Genomic DNA, 17002 nt, shown 5'->3' with positions numbered 1-17002 from the left:
CCATTGCCATTCTGGCTCCAGCAAATGATATGGAGAGATCATCCACAAATAATGTTGCAAGAACATCCCGGGGAATGACTGAGGATATCCCATTAATTGCTAGTGCAAAAAGGGTTACACTCAGCACACTCCACTGAGGAACTCCTTCTTCCTGGCATTTACTCTGTGATAGAGCTTCCCCAACTCTCACTTGGAAAACTCTATGTGAAAGAAATGACTGGATGAATAGTGGTAGCTCACCTCTCAATCCGCACTCATGGATTCTTTTAAGTATACCGTATCTCCATGTGGTATCATATGCCTTTTCAAGATCAAAAAAAACTGTCACATGGTGCTGTTTGGAAGCAAAGGCTTCACAAATGGAGGACTCAAGTTGTATCAGCACATCAGTCGTTGAGTGCATTTTCCTGAATCCACATTGAATGGGTGATAAAATATTCTTCTTTTCAAGGTACCAAATCAGTCTTGCATTGACCATCTTCTCCATGATTTTACATAAACAAGATGTCAATGCAATAGGTCGGTAGTTTGCTGCTAAAAACTTGTCCTTACCGGGTTTTAAAAAGGCTAAAATAATTGCTAGTTCCCAAACACTTGGATAACTAGTATCATGCCATATTCTATTAAAAATGCTTAAAATAAATAACTTTGTATTAAAAGGTACATGTTTAATCATTGCATATGGAATTCCATCGGGTCCAGGGGCTGTATCGTTACAAGTAGCAAGAGCAGAATCAAATTCTCTTTCAGTAAAAGGAGAATTGTATGACTCTTGCTTTCTTGTTGCGAAGTTTAAAACTTTCTTTTCTTCATTGCTCCTATACTGGTGACCAGGAGCTGCTTGACACTTGCGCGATACATTTGAGAAATGGTCAGCCAGGGCATTGCTAACTTCGGTTGCTCCAGTCATATACTGGCCATTTATCTTTAACACTGGTGGTGGGTTTGCGGTGAATTTTCCTGCTATCTTTTTGACTTTCCTCCACACAGATGATGTTGGTGTTCTACTGTTGATGGAGGAAACAAAGGACATCCAAGACTGGCGCCTAGCTTCTTTCATGGCACGGCGGAACTGTGCTCTACATTTCTTGTATATGACTAAATTCTCCTCATTACGGTGCATGCGCAATCGAGTTAGACTTTCTTGTGGCTCTGTGCAGGGCAGTTAGTTCTGACGACCACCAGGGGACTGGTCGTCGTCTGAATATCCCAGTTGTTTTGGGAATGGAATTCACTCCTGCTGTGTGAAGAGTTCCATTAAGTAAGTCTATGGCATCATCAACTCTTTCAAACTGTTCTGCATTTCCTTCAATTTCACTTAACTCCCGAAATCTATTCCAGTCCGCCTTATCAAGATTCCATCGAGGTGATCTTTGTAAAGGTGGACCATTGTTGGTGTTTATAATGATTGGTGCATGATCACTAGTATGCCAATCATCTAATGTTCTCCAATTAAAATCGAGAAGACAGTTAGAGCTTGCAACCGATAAGTCAATGCAGGACAAGGTACCTGTCTGTACATGAAAATGTGTGGGCTCTCCTGTATTGAGGAGTCCGACATCTTCATTCTCCAAAATTGACGATATAATATTACCCCTTGCATTTGCTAAAACATCACCCCATAAAGGATGTCTACTATTAAGGTCTCCTAGTAAGAGAAAGGGTTGCGGGAGTTGTTTAATCACCTCTACTATATTATCATATGAGATGTTATCATTTGGAGGCAAGTAAAGAGAACAGATTGTGTATTTTCTCCCTATATCAATCTGTACAGCCACTGCCTGCAGAGGGGTACAGATAGACAAAGATATTTGGGGAACATCTCGACGAACGTATATAAGACTTCCCCCATGGCTCCCTGCTCGTTGATCATATGGTGTCCTATAGCTAACATACTCTCGAGGACAAGGAGTATTAGCATCGAGCTTGCTTTCTTGTAGACATACTGTTATAGGGGAGTGCTCACGTATGAGGAGCTTAAGTTGTTCATATTTCGCCCTTAAACCCTGGCAATTCCATTGCAGAATGGTGGAAAAAACTATGTTTTATTTTTTGGAAGACACCTTAGATGAAGTCTTCCCATTGGCAATATTTGATCTAACAATGTTTACCGGAGGTAACTCTAGAGAGGATCTTGATATAGTGGGTTTTGTGTTTCTCTTTTTCTTTGTGTCCTTTTGATCTAATTGTTGAGGAGGATGGTGGACCTCAACTTGAATTTCTGATTGGTTCAATTTACCTTCTAGTTGTTCAGAAACATCAGCAGACAAGATATCATATTTATTGGAAGTCGTGACTTTAATGTTTCTTATGGTAGGAGGAGAGAGGGAGGGAGGTCTCTCTCTTTTTCGATTAAAAGGTTGTGATCTGTCAGGTTTTTGCGACTTCCCCACTACGGGTTCACCAGGTAAATTGGTTTCGAGTGCAACCTCCATCAGATCAGGCAAGGAAACGGCCTGTGAGAGGTTTGTACTATTGTTTAAAATCGGAGTAGTTGGCTTTTGAATAATTTTCAGATCTTTAAGTGTCCGTTTTGATTTTTCCACAATTTCTGGATATAGATTTTCGATGGGACTTTCAACCTCTTTAACTACTTTCATTTGTTTCTTTATCTTAGAAGTAGAGATATAATTTTCGTCTGTGTGGTTTGACAAGTTTTTCTTCAGAACCATTGAAAAAGGTTCCCCTGGTCTTATTTGCTTTTCAAGAGCTCTTTTACGAGCCTCTTTAAAAGTAACCCTTTCCATGGTCCTAATGGCCTGGATTTCTTTTTCAAAAATAAACTTTACACAGCTTTTAGATGTAGCTGGGTGTGCTTCCCCACAATGTATGCAATTAGGGTTTTCTATGCATACTCCATGACTACTTTTTCCACAGTTGGCACAAACAGCTGGCTTATTGTTTAGTTTTTCTTTACATTTCTGGCTTAAATGGCCATACATTTGGCAATGATAACATCGCAATGGTGACGGGATATATGGTTTTACCTTCAAAGATAGCCATCCAGCTTTTATAACATTTGGTAATCGGCATTGATCAAATGTTATAATCAGAGTAGCTAGAGGGATACGTTGTTCTCCAACTCTCTTTCTCATTCTGACTACTTTAACTACTCCTTGACTTCTCAGTTCATCCTCTATTTCTTTCTCCTCTATATCCAACAATTCTGGAGCATATATCACACCTCTACTCTGGTTGAAAGTAGGGTGTGAAACGCATTTTACGCTATGACCATTCAATGTTGTAAGTGTTTTTAACCTTTCACCTTGTAATGGGGAGAGTGTCTCTATCAAGAGACTTCCATTTCCCTGGGGTAAAATTTTTGGCTGCCCTCCACATAAGGTAACTATTTCTCTATTAGCTTTAAAAACATTTATACGCTCATTTCTTCCGTTTTCAAATTCCAAGATAAAAAATTTTTCATAATTCACTACTTCATAGTGACCAGGTAATACTTCTACTTTTCTATATCTTTCTGTACTGTCATCATTTTTCACTCTCTCTCTCTTCTTCTCTAGCATTTTATTATTCACATGACGTGAATAAGGTTCTAACGTTACAATGTTAGAACCCGAGTTGGAGCTGTCTGTGCCGAGGTCCATGTTTGTATTTTCCAGGTCGTCAACAGAGGTGTTGGGTTTTTTTGAAAAAGCAAGCCGGGTTATCCACCTCTTATCGGAGGATGTCAGTCCTCCTATCCCATGTGGCCCAACACGAGAAGAGGCTTCAGCGGGGACCAGTCCTCTATTAGAGAGGGGCTGCCTCTCTTAAGGTGGGCGTACACTGGTCAGTGGGGGTAGTTAGCCCCTCCCACCGTCGACTCCAATGCCTGGCGTCAACCATTACCCGCAAATATGGGTGACTTAAGACCGGATCACTGGAGCCCGACTCTTAACAGACTTGGTCTGCACCCAATGGGGTCTGCCAGAGGGTGATGGCGTCTAAATTGGCACAGGTTGAGATGGAATGCACTCCATCCCACACTCTGCCAAATACAAAGCGGTATCCAAAGTAAAATCGAACATGCCAAAGTCGTCAACAATATCGAGCCCAAAAGGAAGAGATGGGAGGAAAAAAGAAATAATCAAAAGTAAAAGAGAAAGTGCTGACTGATTTAGTTGAATCGACAGCTGGGCACCGAGGTCCAATGGGAAATAGTTCCCACTGTTCATTAGAGCCCAGCTGCTAATCCCTAAGCCCCCCATCCTCGTCAAGGCTTCAGCATCTGGGGGGAAATTCCCCTTGAAAGCCTGGGGAAGTTCAGAGGCTATCTTTATAGGTCTGGAGGGAAGACATCATGAAGAGGATGAGGGGAGCGAGAGGAACACTCCACCAATATGACTGAGGAAGAAGTGCCGACTAGGAGGGTTAAAAAAGCGATTTTGACAAAGGAAAAATCTATTTCTGGGCGAGGAACCTGTGGCGCCCAGTGAAATGCTCCTTAAAGCACCATTTCCAAGTCAAATATTGCCAAATATACCAGAGAAAAAAAGGATGCATGGAATGCCAGGAATAAACCCAGCTCGCTCACTCTAATGAGTGTCGGCATAGTAACTGGGGCGTGATAGAACCACGTCCAGAGGTCCATCACCAGTTAGACCTCTCCTCAACATCCCCCGGAACTACGAGGTGCCGATCTACACCCGACTGCTGCCTTCTACTACAACTATCCTCCCCTCACCACGCTCCCTCCCTCATTCCTCCTTAGCACCAGCGAAGGTTCAGACGAGTTTTCTTCGCAAGGAGGATGTATCTTCGCCTTGATCGAAGATTTCTTAAGATCTCTTCCTTCGCCTTCATCCCCAACTTATTCCTCTTCGCTTTCACCGACTTATTCTCCTCTGAAGGATCCCAAGAAGGAATCCAAGAAGGAAGAAAAAACTCTTAAGCAATGCCAAGGGGTGTTTAGAATTCTAAATTAAATAAAAGTAGGTATATATTCCAGCAATGTTTTTATTTCTTAAGTGGTCCCAAATCATACATTTAATATTTTTTTGTGTGATGTGCAGTAATGAATTGACAAAGTTGCATGACATTTCAGGGTTTTCTATACGAAGTTTTAAACAAAAGGTGCCGTATTATTTATCCTACATAGAATAATTAATGACTACGAAAATTTTATTCTTCAAAGATTAGATAGAATTTTCGAGTATACAAAAACTCCTTGTTACATAAATTAAAAAATGGTGAAAACTGAATAAATTATAAACTAACTTTTTGTTCACGTTCACTAACCCCCTTTTGTGGTCAATAATTAACTCCACTCCAATGAGGAAGGACATTCCGGTAGTTTGAAACCGGTTTCTAGGCTACATGGGGAGGGTAGCTTTAAACCCATTTCAAGCTAGCCCATGAGGTAATTTGAACTTTTTCTCAAGTAAATATTGTCATTACATAAAATTCACCCTTGGTTTTTGTCCATTATTTTTATATAAAATGGAAAAAAATATATCTTAAAAATTAAAAACCACTATTTCATACTTTTAGAATACTTAAGAATGTGTAACATGAAAAAATATCACTAAAGATTATTTAAGCAAAACTTGTGTGGAATAGTGAAAATGCTTACAACTAATTGTTCTACTGCTACTACTATAATAATATTACTGCAGATGGACATACGACTTTCTTATACAACAACAATTTCCAAAATTTGTGCTTGGAGAACATGACCGGGCGTGGTAGTGAAGAAAAAATTAATCCAGTGACCCCCTCCCAATATAAAAAGATGTGCGTAAAAGGAAGACTTAAAAGAATTCAAAACTACCGAAAAGAATTGCAACTTCAACTTATATGGCTTCAACCAGAGAAAACGACCAGCTTAGAAACCAGATGTAAAATATGCAACATCTCCTTTAAAGTTGATACCAGTGTAATAAAAAAATCACAAGCCATCGCAAGTAGCAAATAATCCGTTGAATCCGCAGAACTGGTACTTACTATTGCGTTTTTGCGGAACAACATCGCATTCAATGCTGCGGATCATGTGATTGGTGCTATTTATAGAATTTTCTGCGATTCTAAAATTACCATGAATATTCAACTGAAGAGGACAAAATGTACAGCTACTGTTAATGTCATTGGTGATGGCTATAAGGAAAACGTCGCCAAAATATTTCGGCAGTGGAAGTTTAGTGTACTTACTGATGAATCCATAAAGGAAGAAAACTATTTAAATAATTCTATGATGTACCTCTGTGTTGGCGTAATAAATTATATGAACAGTGCAGAAGTAGTACAAAGGCTACCAAAACTGAAGGACGAATTCTTCAAATGTTGTAAGACTTTGCTTTGCGTAGCATCATTAGAAATAAAGAAAAGGTGGGACTCTGATGAAAACTTTAAATAAAATTGGAATGCTAAATCCCAGCAGGCCCTGAGCTATTCGGCACGAGAAAAATATCCAGTTGTGCTTTCCCCTTGCACAATCCTTCCACGGATTGTGTCATTGGATGACACACAGCTACTGCAGGGTCTACATGATCGGTGGAGAAATTTGCCTAGGATGCTTTCTGTGGTAAATTGGAAACCTGGAAGGCACCAAATAGAGAGGAGGAATTTGCAGAGTTGTCTAATTTTTCTCTTGATGCTCTAAGTTTGCCTCGCGCCATGGCAAACTGCGAACAAGTATTTAGAAAGGTGAATCTTATTAAAACAAAAACACCTAACATACTGGGGACAAACTGTGAATGGTTTCCTCACGTCACAGTGTCTCCTGTGGTTGTCTTGAATTTGAACCAACCCAAGACATGTTAAGCAGAAGGACTTATTCAAATTTGTACAAGGAAAATTCTTCAAATAACTTGGACGAAGAACTACATTATAATATGCCATTTAAATGGACAAGTAGACGTAACATTTTAATACGTGTATAGAACTGCATCCTTTGATAATACTGCTTTGTTGGCAACTTTAATGGTTAATAAAGATATGACCTAACTTGATACATTTTTCCGCATATGATGTATTTTAGCATAAACTTGGAAATATATTCTTAGTGAATTTACTATCACCTAAGAGAGAGAGAGAGAGAGAGAGAGAGAGAGAGAGAGAGAGAGAGAGAGAGAGAGAGAGAGATTTTCAGAGAGAATTTCTTAATACCTTTAAAAAATCTCTCTCTCTCTCTCTCTCTCTCTCTCTCTCTCTCTCTCTCTCTCTCTCTCTCATATACGTAACTTTATTGGTTATGGACCACAAAACCAGCTAAGGGGGAAGTAAACATACAAGATGATCAATGAACTGTTGTCTTCCCAGTTCATGTCCACAAAGTTTTGATCATCATAGCGTATTATTTTTAGTATTAAAATCATATTGTTCCGATACAGATACTTACCTCGAAACACTTTCTTAGAAGTCACTGGTGGCTCCTCTCTAACGACCAGAGATTTGCATAGTTTACCCTACTCCCATTCTCCAAAGTGACCTGGTAGCGGGAGAGAACGTGACCTGGGGCAATGCCCGAGATCGGCCATGTGGCGACGGCGCGACGCTCTCGACCTAGGCAGTATGTTTTCTGGTCGCGTCGTGTTCACACACACCGCTCCTCAGTTCTCTGTGCGACCCCCTTTGTGTTGGTTAAATTCCCACATGGTCTTGAATCTTAAGCGAGTGTTCAGTGCCTTTACTACGCGCTTCAGCTTTTACTCCCTTGTGCTTTACTAATGTTTAAGTGCTTTCCATTTTTAGCGTTCTTGTGTCATGCGTTCCTTTGTGTTGTGCTATGGAGCATGCTCTCCTTTGTCCTGGGCCTAGAGCCGGTAGTGTGGGGCTTTACTGTCAAAGCCTGAGGTAGACCCGCATACGTTGTGTACCTCGTGCAGGGTAAAGCCTGTTCTTCGTCTGACACGTGTCCCGAATGTGCCGAATGGAGTGAGGTTCAGTGGGTGAAGTTCAGCACCAAAAACAAGAAGGTGCCGTAGAGATCACCACGGAAGTCAAGCGTATCTTCCCCCGCGACTTCGGTAGGAGAAGGGGCAGGTAGAGTGCATCCTTCATCCCCTACCCAGAGTAAGGGAAGAAGTCAGTCCTTGAAAGGAAAACAGTTGGCGCATCCTTCCCTTGAGAGTGATTGTGCGGGGGAATCTTCTTTTGCTAAGGCGGTGCAGGCGCCTGTAGGTGAGTGTAGTGGGGCTCCGAAGGACATGGTTCTCTCACATAGGGGCCGCGTAGCGACGGACGACCCCATGTGGCCTAATAATGCTCCCTTTTCTTCGCCAGATTACTTGGTAATTGTTTCAGGGACATCAGCGACGGATGGAGCCGTTGGCAGAGAAGAATCCCCGCAGGAGGACCCATTGGCGTGGGACTTACCAAGGACGCCGCTGAGGTCCCCACTCAACATCGAGGAAGGACTCAGTTAGGCCTTCTCCTGCATACCTCACCCAACAGCGTGGGTACCGACGAAGCCACCTCTTCAGGATCATCACCCAATTCCTTCTTCGTTAGGGCTGCGGGGGAGACCCAAGAAGCCAAAGTTGAATTCAAGGTCTCGGTATGGCGAGAAGGCCTACTCCTCGGGACGTGACTCTTCTGATTCCTCGAGCAGGGAACGTCGCAGACGCCAGAGGAGGAAGAGAAATCGCTCTGTGTGGAGGAACTCCCCTTCGCGGTCTCCCACACAATCTCGGGGCACTAAAAGCCCCCACTCCCCTCCATTCAAAGCAGGAGACCAGACTCACCGTAAGGGACGTGGGTTTTCGTCTCAGGCAAGAGAATGAAGGACCTGACCACACCCACTAGAGCGACACCTGAGCGGGCGGGAGACAGTCCTCCTAGAAGGGCCTCCACGTGCCTCGCCAGGGAGTCGCCCGATGAGCGGAGGACCGCGTCTTGCATGCCTATGTCCCGTCCAAGAGACACTCAATCTGCCCAGAGGAGGGAGTCGTCATCGAGGATTGGCAGCCTCGACAAGTCCCCCCATCGAGAAGATGCACGAGGACGGGCACCTCCGTCTTGCAGGCCTAAGTCCCGTCTGAGAGACACTCAATCCACCCAGCGGAGGGAGTCGTCATCGAGGATGGGCAGCCTCGACAGGTCCCCCCATCGAGAAGCTACACGAGGACGGGCATCTCCGTCGAGCGATCTCATGGAGGAGCCCATCTCGCCCAAAAAGCCCTCGAGGAGGAGAGAAGTGCTGGACGACGATGAGAGAAGGATCCGAGGGACCCGTCGACACGAAGGCGCCCGTGGCCACGCCTCACCTTAAATATAAGGTGCCATATATTTTGGTCCTACATACAATAAGATGTTGACTGATGAATAAATTCTAGTCTTCAAATATTACATAGTTTTCAAATGTACAAAAGCTTATTGTTGGATGTAAATATAAAATGTTCTATAATAAACAAAATATATAATTTTTCTTTAACATTTATCCTACCTATCCTCTATTCTGGTCAACATTGAAGCAGAGGAAAATCAAATTTAATGAAAATAGCCCCAGGAAGACTGAATACGAACCTACTAGATATCACCCGAGTCAACTGTACGACATAACAGGAAAGAGAAACTCAAGACCAAATACCAGACAATCCACTTCCCAACCTACACCATCTATCACGAGGATCCATCTTCTATGACCTTCTACAGAAGAAAATGAGATGTCAATGCAAGCCTCTAGAAAAATCGATCTGGATATGACTCTCATAACAATTATCCAACACTCAAAACCCTAGCCACTCCCATACACAACACGAAGGTTGGGCTGACCTGCAGAGGGAAGGGCCTCACCGCCATTATCATCCACGCACTTGCTCAAAATGTGGAGAGAATAATCGCACACTGCACTAAGTTGCAGAAACGATATTAGAGGAGTTTTTTGACTAATAATAAAAATAGTGATAATGGTACTAAAGTACATGTAGGTGCAGAGCTGGTATTAATGATAGCGTGGAATGTGTATAATTGCAGCAATAAATCACTGATACAAAAGAGCTAAGACTAAGAGATGTTGGCCTATTTTCTTATTGCAAGCTTGAACTTTCTTAGGCTAACAGTCTTAGTAGTATGACCCTACTAATATTTTTTTTTCTTTTTTCAGCTCGGACTGTGTTGTGTAGTATCAGTACTAGTGTCCCTTTTTATATTAATGTTTTATTTGATGTGGAGGAGGCTACATGAAAGCAAATAGTGGGAAGATTCTTCCTGAATTCAGTATTAATAACCCTTATGATGAGACCATCGAGTTAAATGTTTTCAGTGTATTGAGTATGAGCATAAAACCAGACTGTGCCCCTACCAAGCATAGCAACCAAAAAATCTTAATGAAGTTTGGCCATCTAAAGTTGAACAACTAAATGCACAATCGTTGATAGGTAATTCTGATCAGCTTGAGGACCACATAACAAGTAAGGATCTATACTGACAATGTGTATCAGCGGGTGACTGCTTTCCCCCTTACAGCTGATTGCTTTATTTTTTTTATAATTAATTAAGAGTAGAGATTAAACGGACGGAAAGAAAGCATAGGCATAAAATAAACAGCCTAAGAAAACACAGCAAATGGACAACTAATGCCGATAATGACCATTTGTAACATTTCTGACAAACCTTTAGATAATAACACCTTAACTGCTTTTAGTTATGGTATAAATTTCTCCGTTACAGAAAATATGGTCTAGCTAGAAATTGGAAATGGAACCCTCTAATATCTCAAAGAGGTTCCTAATATATAAAAAACATGAGAGACACGGACCTACATATAACCAAAGATGATAAATAAAATTCCTTGGTTATAAACAAAATTGATTATAATAATAAGATGTATGAATTACTAAATGATCATTGGATCAATAGTCCATTAGATAAAGACGATGTTTCATTTACCACTAATAGGAAAGATGCCGACCAACTGGGAAACCAAACTGAAAAGGTCAATAGATTGATTGATTGATTGAAAGTTTTCTGGCATCCTGACATCTAAGGTCATTGACGCCGATACCATTTACTGTATATGAAAATTAAAAGCAAATTCGATTAAAAACATAAAAATTAAGAAGTCATTACAATGGTTAAATAGTTTTCAGAAGACCTGCTTCTGAAATAAATCTAAAAATTCCGCTCGCATAGTAAGACACATCATGTCCAAGAATCTTGGCAAGGATAAACCTGCCATCCTCACCTCGAGCCTCAAACAGATATCTATTTCTTAAGTTAGTAAAATTAGGGCATTCGGTCAACAAATGCCTCACTGTTAAAGGTACTAAGCAGTCCTCGCAATACGGTTGGTGTTGGCCCTTCAGCAGAAACTCGTGTGTCAACCGTGTGTGACCAATACGGAGACGACAAAGAGTCGTCTCCCATTTTCGGGGAATCATGTTATACCTCCAAGGTGATATGATATTTGTTACTTCCCTCATTTTATTGCCATCTTGACTATCCCAGTGCTGTTGCCATTTATCACATACCAATTTCTTGATGTAAGGTAGGAAATCGTTACATGGAATGGGATACCTCCTTGGTAGCAACTCGGATGCCGCATTCTTCGCCAGTAAATCTGCCTTCTCATTCCCGGACACACCTACATGTGCTGGAACCCAACAAAATCGAACAGTTATACCTTTCCGTCCAATAATAAAAAGCCATTCTAAAATCTTTAAAACTAGAGGGTTACTAGAATTAAAAACTTCTAAAGCCTGAAGAACACTCCTTGCATCACTAAAAATTTTAAAATTACCCTCCTTTTCCAAAGCTATTTTCTCAATAGCGGTTAATATGCCATACAGTTCGGCAGTAAATATGGAAGCTGTTAGAGGAAGTGCACCTCTACAGTTAAAATCATTACTATGTACTCCAAATCCAACACCAGCATCAGATTTGGAGCCATCAGTATATATAAAAGTCGATCCTCTATGTTCTTCAACATGTTCCATAAAAAGAGACCTGGATTCTAAGTCAGTCAAATTCTTCTTAACTCCAATAAAGTATCTACAAAAAGATATGTCAGGTAATTTCCATGGAGGCGTTGATGATACCTTGAATGGAAGCACCTTATTTCTAATTATATCCAGATTGTTTAATAATTGGTTAACCCGAAACCCAAAAGGTTGAGGAGATTTTGGGTGCAACTCAAAGTAGGTTGAGTGCCTTACAAGGCTTGCAGTTTGAAAGGCTGAAGAATTGGGGAGTCTTTGCAATCTAAACCAATACCGAATAATAGAGGACATTCGGTAAAGGTCCAGAGGCAACTCCCCAGCATCAACAAGGAGACTTGTGATAGGGGAGGTTCTAAAGGCTCCTGTGGACAATCTAATGCTAGCATGATGTATTGAATCTAGTATTTTTAACCGGCTTGGGGTTGCTGAGGAGTATATTTCGCATCCATAACTAATTTAGGAAAATATCAAGGCCTTGTATAGTTTTAAAATTGTATTGCGGTCTGCTCCCCATGATGTATGGGACAGGACTTTTAAAAGATTCATAGCTTCTACACATTTAGCTTTTAATGTTTTTAAGTGAGAAACCCATGTAAGCCTACAATCAAATATCAACCCTAAAAATTTTGCTTCACTTGCACATGGGATCCGTTGACCTTTGATGTATATATCCGGGTCTGGATGTACTCCCCGTATACGACAGAAATGGACAATTGTAGTTTTACTTGTTGAGAACTTAAATCCATTCATATCGGCCCAATGGATAATTTTATCAATAGAGAGTTGGATTTTTCTCTCAACCATTGCCATTCTGGCTCCAGCAAATGATATGGAGAGATCATCCACAAATAATGTTGCAAGAACATCCCGGGGAATGACTGAGGATATCCCATTAATTGCTAGTGCAAAAAGGGTTACACTCAGCACACTCCCCTGAGGAACTCCTTCTTCCTGGCATTTACTCTGTGATAGAGCTTCCCCAACTCTCACTTGGAAAACTCTATGTGAAAGAAATGACTGGATGAATAGTGGTAGCTCACCTCTCAATCCGCACTCATGGATTCTTTTAAGTATACCGTATCTCCATGTGGTATCATATGCCTTTTCAAGATCAAAAAAAACTGTCACATGGTGCTGTTTGGAAGCAAAGGCTTCACAAATGGAGGACTCCAGTTGTATCAGCACATCAGTCGTTGAGTGCATTTTCCTGAATCCACATTGAATGGGTGATAAAATATTCTTCTTTTCAAGGTACCAAATCAGTCTTGCATTGACCATCTTCTCCATGATTTTACATAAACAAGATGTCAATGCAATAGGTCGGTAGTTTGCTGCTAAAAACTTGTCCTTACCAGGTTTTAAAAAGGCTAAAATAATTGCTAGTTCCCAAACACTTGGATAACTAGTATCATGCCATATTCTATTAAAAATGCTTAAAATAAATAACTTTGTATTAAAAGGTACATGTTTAATCATTGCATATGGAATTCCATCGGGTCCAGGGGCTGTATCGTTACAAGTAGCAAGAGCAGAATCAAATTCTCTTTCAGTAAAAGGAGAATTGTATGACTCTTGCTTTCTTGTTGCGAAGTTTAAAACTTTCTTTTCTTCATTGCTTCTATACTGGTAACCAGGAGCTGCTTGACACTTGCGCGATACATTTGAGAAATGGTCAGCCAGGGCATTGCTAACTTCGGTTGCTCCAGTCATATACTGGCCATTTATCTTTAACACTGGTGGTGGGTTTGGGGTGAATTTTCCTGCTATCTTTTTGACTTTCCTCCACACAGATGATGTTGGTGTTCTACTGTTGATGGAGGAAACAAAGGACATCCAAGACTGGCGCCTAGCTTCTTTCATGGCACGGCGGAACTGTGCTCTACATTTCTTGTATATGACTAAATTCTCCTCATTACGGTGCATGCGCAATTGAGTTAAAGACTTTCTTGTGGCTCTGTGCAGGGCAGTTAGTTCTGACGACCACCAGGGGACTGGTCGTCGTCTGAATATCCCAGTTGTTTTGGGAATGGAATTCACTCCTGCTGTGTGAAGAGTTCCATTAAGTAAGTCTATGGCATCATCAACTCTTTCAAACTGTTCTGCATTTCCTTCAATTTCACTTAACTCCCGAAATCTATTCCAGTCCGCCTTATCAAGATTCCATCGAGGTGATCTTTGTAAAGGTGGACCATTGTTGGTGTTTATAATGATTGGTGCATGATCACTAGTATGCCAATCATCTAATGTTCTCCAATTAAAATCGAGAAGACAGTTAGAGCTTGCAACCGATAAGTCAATGCAGGACAAGGTACCTGTCTGTACATGAAAATGTGTGGGCTCTCCTGTATTGAGGAGTCCGACATCCTCATTCTCCAAAATTGACGATATAATATTACCCCTTGCATTTGCTAAAACATCACCCCATAAAGGATGTCTACTATTAAGGTCTCCTAGTAAGAGAAAGGGTTGTGGGAGTTGTTTAATCACCTCTACTATATTATCATATGAGATGTTATCATTTGGAGGCAAGTAAAGAGAACAGATTGTGTATTTTCTCCCTATATCAATCTGTACAGCCACTGCCTGCAGAGGGGTACAGATAGACAAAGATATTTGGGGAACATCTCGACGAACGTATATAAGACTTCCCCCATGGCTCCCTGCTCGTTGATCATATGGTGTCCTATAGCTAACATACTCTCGAGGACAAGGAGTATTAGCATCGAGCTTGCTTTCTTGTAGACATACTGTTATAGGGGAGTGCTCACGTATGAGGAGCTTAAGTTGTTCATATTTCGCCCTTAAACCCTGGCAATTCCATTGCAGAATGGTGGAAAAAACTATGTTTTATTTTTTGGAAGACACCTTAGATGAAGTCTTCCCATTGGCAATATTTGATCTAACAATGTTTACCGGAGGTAACTCTAGAGAGGATCTTGATATAGTGGGTTTTGTGTTTCTCTTTTTCTTTGTGTCCTTTTGATCTAATTGTTGAGGAGGATGGTGGACCTCAACTTGAATTTCTGATTGGTTCAATTTACCTTCTAGTTGTTCAGAAACATCAGCAGACAAGATATCATATTTATTGGAAGTCGTGACTTTAATGTTTCTTATGGTAGGAGGAGAGAGGGAGGGAGGTCTCTCTCTTTTTCGATTAAAAGGTTGTGATCTGTCAGGTTTTTGCGACTTCCCCACTACGGGTTCACCAGGTAAATTGGTTTCGAGTGCAACCTCCATCAGATCAGGCAAGGAAACGGCCTGTGAGAGGTTTGTACTATTGTTTAAAATCGGAGTAGTTGGCTTTTGAATAATTTTCAGATCTTTAAGTGTCCGTTTTGATTTTTCCACAATTTCTGGATATAGATTTTCGATGGGACTTTCAACCTCTTTAACTACTTTCATTTGTTTCTTTATCTTAGAAGTAGAGATATAATTTTCGTCTGTGTGGTTTGACAAGTTTTTCTTCAGAACCATTGAAAAAGGTTCCCCTGGTCTTATTTGCTTTTCAAGAGCTCTTTTACGAGCCTCTTTAAAAGTAACCCTTTCCATGGTCCTAATGGCCTGGATTTCTTTTTCAAAAATAAACTTTACACAGCTTTTAGATGTAGCTGGGTGTGCTTCCCCACAATGTATGCAATTAGGGTTTTCTATGCATACTCCATGACTACTTTTTCCACAGTTGGCACAAACAGCTGGCTTATTGTTTAGTTTTTCTTTACATTTCTGGCTTAAATGGCCATACATTTGGCAATGATAACATCGCAATGGTGACGGGATATATGGTTTTACCTTCAAAGATAGCCATCCAGCTTTTATAACATTTGGTAATCGGCATTGATCAAATGTTATAATCAGAGTAGCAAGAGGGATACGTTGTTCTCCAACTCTCTTTCTCATTCTGACTACTTTAACTACTCCTTGACTTCTCAGTTCATCCTCTATTTCTTTCTCCTCTATATCCAACAATTCTGGAGCATATATCACACCTCTACTCTGGTTGAAAGTAGGGTGTGAAACGCATTTTACGCTATGACCATTCAATGTTGTAAGTGTTTTTAACCTTTCACCTTGTAATGGGGAGAGTGTCTCTATCAAGAGACTTCCATTTCCCTGGGGTAAAATTTTTGGCTGCCCTCCACATAAGGTAACTATTTCTCTATTAGCTTTAAAAACATTTATACGCTCATTTCTTCCGTTTTCAAATTCCAAGATAAAAAATTTTTCATAATTCACTACTTCATAGTGACCAGGTAATACTTCTACTTTTCTATATCTTTCTGTACTGTCATCATTTTTCACTCTCTCTCTCTTCTTCTCTAGCATTTTATTATTCACATGACGTGAATAAGGTTCTAACGTTACAATGTTAGAACCCGAGTTGGAGCTGTCTGTGCCGAGGTCCATGTTTGTATTTTCCAGGTCGTCAACAGAGGTGTTGGGTTTTTTTGAAAAAGCAAGCCGGGTTATCCACCTCTTATCGGAGGATGTCAGTCCTCCTATCCCATGTGGCCCAACACGAGAAGAGGCTTCAGCGGGGACCAGTCCTCTATTAGAGAGGGGCTGCCTCTCTTAAGGTGGGCGTACACTGGTCAGTGGGGGTAGTTAGCCCCTCCCACCGTCGACTCCAATGCCTGGCGTCAACCATTACCCGCAAATACGGGTGACTTAAGACCGGATCACTGGAGCCCGACTCTTAACAGACTTGGTCTGCACCCAATGGGGTCTGCCAGAGGGTGATGGCGTCTAAATTGGCACAGGTTGAGATGGAATGCACTAAATCCCACACTCTGCCAAATACAAAGCGGCATCCAAAGTAAAATCGAACATGCCAAAGTCGTCAACAATATCGAGCCCAAAAGGAAGAGATGGGAGGAAAAAAGAAATAATCAAAAGTAAAAGAGAAAGTGCTGACTGATTTAGTTGAATCGACAGCTGGGCACCGAGGTCCAATGGGAAATAGTTCCCACTGTTCATTAGAGCCCAGCTGCTAATCCCTAAGCCCCCCATCCTCGTCAAGGCTTCAGCATCTGGGGGGAAAAGGTCAATAAATCTGCTTCCCAGACTATGAATGATGGATTGAACTGAACATGCATGGTCCAGTTTTAGTGTCTCTTAAGGCAGCATCCTTT

This window comes from Palaemon carinicauda, chromosome 27, assembly GCF_036898095.1.
Source record: "Palaemon carinicauda isolate YSFRI2023 chromosome 27, ASM3689809v2, whole genome shotgun sequence".
Taxonomy (NCBI): Eukaryota; Metazoa; Arthropoda; class Malacostraca; order Decapoda; family Palaemonidae; genus Palaemon; species Palaemon carinicauda.
Note: the sequence above shows the minus strand (reverse complement) of the source record.